At 31.2% G+C, this 4026-nt stretch overlaps 1 long non-coding RNA gene across 1 annotated transcript; it reads left to right on the top strand.

The window, feature by feature from the left end:
- The first annotated feature begins 358 nt into the window (after positions 1 to 358).
- Positions 359 to 1289, top strand: LOC113328146. Its single transcript, XR_003349274.1, has 4 exons — positions 359 to 505; positions 634 to 695; positions 799 to 936; positions 1068 to 1289. It is a non-coding gene; the product is annotated as an uncharacterized LOC113328146 (long non-coding RNA).
- Positions 1290 to 4026: the final 2737 nt, after the last annotated feature.

Below are 4026 nucleotides of genomic sequence, written 5' to 3'. Positions count from 1 at the left end.
CTTCGTATTTTCTGGACAAAAATAAGTAAAATATTACTAAAAAAAAAATTTCCGTTGATGTATAAACTTAAATTTAGATATTTTCAGAAAATGAACCAAAAATAACAATAATTTAGATATTTTCAAAAAATAAAACAAAATTAATTGCAGCATTTATTCTTGTTAATAAAAAAATTTATTTAATTCCATAATATATCTAATATTGGTAATTATAATATATATTTAATTCTAAAAGTTCTATACGCAAACAAAATTAGGGAAGGAAAAATCTTTGTAATTTTTCTTATTAAATATAAGACATAAATCCAAAAATAATATTCTCATCGTGTATAAAAACGCTTGAGAAAAAACCAAGCTTCATTCTTACGGCGTGGGTTCTATAAAAAAAAATTTCTTTTTTGTTTATTTCGTTTATGCATGCTTACAATTGTGGTTGTCGTATTTGTTTTGCAGGATATAATAGAAATGTGCGCAGTCGATTGTTGCTCTTCTCCTTTGAAAACTGGTCGGATGATTTTCATTTTTCTTTTAATTATTTATTAAAATCGAAAATTGTTAGGATCTTATTCCGTGATAGAAAAATTGTCAATTGTTTCTTGGTGTAAGTTGAAATCATTTCTTTTGTTTTTGCAGGGTTGATTGATAAATATCTGAGATTTGCTTCTCTTTTTTCAATGGCTATTCCCACTAAACCGGTAAGCGGTTTCGTTTATTTTTTTGTTATTTGAGAATTTTAATTAAACTCAATGGTTACTTAATTTTGGATCCTGAATTTTTATGATTGGAATGGTACGGAAGCTTCGATTATGGAAAAGTGAGAAATCCACCTATTGTGACTTGTCATTGTTAAGAAATATGAAATCTGCTTACGTATGAGCTCACATGCATAAGATGTGAGCTAGATTCTCGTGCTAATATTGTTGGCCTTTGTGAAAGGTTAGATGGTATTTCTTAGTTTTGCGATTTTGTGTCTGTTTCAATATTTTTTATTTTTTTTATTTTTTTTATCAGTAATATGTTTATTCATTTTACACTATTTGAATGAGTTATAATAATGATTTCATCAGATTAGGACACGAAAGTGGTCTTGAATATCTCCAATGATTGGTGATTGCTTGACAATGTTAGTATTGCAAGTGGTGTAGAAAACGTGATATGTCGAACAAGTGTATGGTAAAAGGACTACACGAGTTGTACTTGGTGTTAGTAACTTCCTGGATCTTAATACTGAATGTTCATTCAAGATCTCTTCTTGGTGTTAGGAAATTCGCAATATCTATTTGTGTTTTAGATTTATCTCTCTCTTTTTTTCTTTTTTTTGAGCTAAATGCAATCCAATTTAAACCGACGTTGTGATTAAAGTAAGAGTATACGAATTTTAGGCTGTCAACTGGAACATGTAACTCATTTCAAGGTATACAGAAATTTAAGTTCTATCTAATTGATCTCCATTCATAAAGATTTATTGTTCGCTCTGATATAAATGGTGTGTTTCTTTTTCTCTTTCATATGCACTTCTTTGAAATATGTAACTCAAAAAATCGTCCAAAAATAATGAGCTGAAGTATGTAACTCAAAAAGTCGTCCATAAACAATGAGGATAGACATTGAAATCGGGTGGGAAAAATAAATGTAAATTGTTTCAGGTAATTTTCTCAATATATCAAGAATAAATACTAGAGAAATGTGAAAAAAAAATTTAACAAAGATATCAAAGAGTATAGACTGCAGAGTGGTAAAACAGAGATGAATAGCAGGACACATGTTAACTCATTACTATCCAATGAACTTCCTTGATCCTCACACGGGATAAAGTGGTCTTGAATATCTCCACTGATTGGTGATTGCTTGAAAATGTTAGTATTGCAAGTGGTGTACAAAAAGTGATATGTCGAGCAAGTGTATGGTAAAAGGACTACATGAGTTGTACTTGGTGTTAGTTACTTCCTGGATCGTAATACTGAATGTTCATTCAAGATCTCTTCTTGGTGTTAGGCAATTCACAGTATCTACTTGTGTATTATATTTATCTCTCCTTTTTTTTTGAGCTAAATGCAATCCAATTTAAACCGACGTTGTGATTAAAGTAAGAGTACGAATTTTAGGCTGTCAACTGGAACGTGTGACTCATTTCAAGGTATATAGAAATTTAAGCTCTATCTAATTGATCTCCATTCGTAAAGATTTACTGTTCGCTCTGATATAAATGGTGTGTTTCTTTTTCTCTTTCAGATGCACTTCTTTGGAATACGTAACTCAAAAAATCGTCCAAAAACAATAAGTTGAAGCATGTAACTCAAAAAGTCGTTCATAAACAATGAGGATATACATTGAAATCGGGTGGGAAAAATAAATGTAAATTGTTTCAGGTAATTTTCTCAATATATCAAGAATAAATACTAGAGAAATGTGAAAAAAAATATTAACAAAGATATCAGAGAGTATAGACTGCAGAGTGGTAAAACAAAGATGAATAGCAGGACACATGTTAACTCATTACTATCCAATGAACTTCCTTGATCCTCACATGGGATAAAATCCAGTAGACTTTTTTATAACGTAGAATTATCCGTGATGAAAATTATCATTAATCGACGGAGTTTTTTTGTACACAGCGGGTTCTTCCCGGGTTTAGTTTCATGAGATAAATTATGGGACCCACTTTAACTCATTACTATCCCAATAATGGAATCGTTGAAAAAAACTTATAAAACTCGATCTGGTCCTTTTTCAATGTAGAATTATATACTAAAAACATTATCGTTATTTTTTCAAAATTCTCGCTTTCAGAAATTCATTATCGGAGAAATAACAAAAATAGTTTACAAATAATTGTTTAAATTATTCCCTATATAATGTAATATTTTCATAATAATTATTGACTAGATGAAAAGTCGTCATAAACGTTGTATATCACTGCGGCAATTTTTCATGCATATACATATACGGTAAAAAGTCGGAAAAAAAAATTATGGGAGAGAAAGGAGGAAGGAAAGAAAGGAGATAGAAAAATGACTATAAGTCCATGACTTTTTAATATCTATTTATGGCACAGGGTTTTTTATTAATTGTACTCTTTGAAAATATTGGACAACAAGTCCTTTTATCATTTTGGTATCCTATTAATTTATTGATAAATGCTTGAGCTTATGTTTCATGAACGAGAAACAAACCCGTGCATAGCACGGTGAAAAACTAGTAGTTTTAATATCCAAGAGCAAATTACGAATCCTCCAATCTACATTCGTACTGTCTTTGTTAACCGCATCTGCAATAATTTGAGAATCCAGCTCAAAGTAAACTTTCACTAGTTGCATCTCTTCAGCCCACTTGACAGCTTCCCATAGAGCTTCACATTCTACATGCTCTATACTCCACGCAGCTTCTAAGTAGATGCATCTGGATCCCTTATGGCACCTACAAAATCACGCAATATAAGTCATATGCCACCATTTTTAATATCATAATGGAAAGACCATCAAAATTAATTTTAAGAGCATCTAAAGGGGGTGGACTCCAGTGTAGATTAACTCTACACTTGTAGGATCAGATTCTCGCAACAATAATGCATCAGCGAAATTATCAACAACACAACATAACAGCGTCGCAGAACAATTTCAGAAATGACATAATAAACAACGTCAGCTAAAATAATGAGAAAAAGTGATGGTTCTGCGAAAATAAGAGAGTTTGCGAGATTGACATTTGTAAGGTTGCGAGAATGTCGCAAGCCATATCCGAAAATAAAGGACACATTAGCTGTCATCCACTATATACTTCCCTATAAATAGTCGTTCAGTTGTAAAGGAAGAGAGAGATCTTTTTCGGAGTGAGAAACAAGTAAATAGGAGAGAAAATCTAGAGCAGTGGTTATTCTTGATTCCTTTATCTTTTCTTGTAAGATTGTTCAAAGATTCATCAATAAAATTAAGATTGTTAATCTAAAATGAGTTGAATGTTAATGAAATCATATAAGGGGTGTAGTGTAGGATTCCCTGCAACTACATAATGGCGCTAGAAACAGGG

Source organism: Papaver somniferum, unplaced genomic scaffold, assembly GCF_003573695.1.
Source record: "Papaver somniferum cultivar HN1 unplaced genomic scaffold, ASM357369v1 unplaced-scaffold_107, whole genome shotgun sequence".
Classification (NCBI taxonomy): Eukaryota; Viridiplantae; Streptophyta; class Magnoliopsida; order Ranunculales; family Papaveraceae; genus Papaver; species Papaver somniferum.
This window is presented reverse-complemented; position numbering and strand designations above follow the sequence as displayed.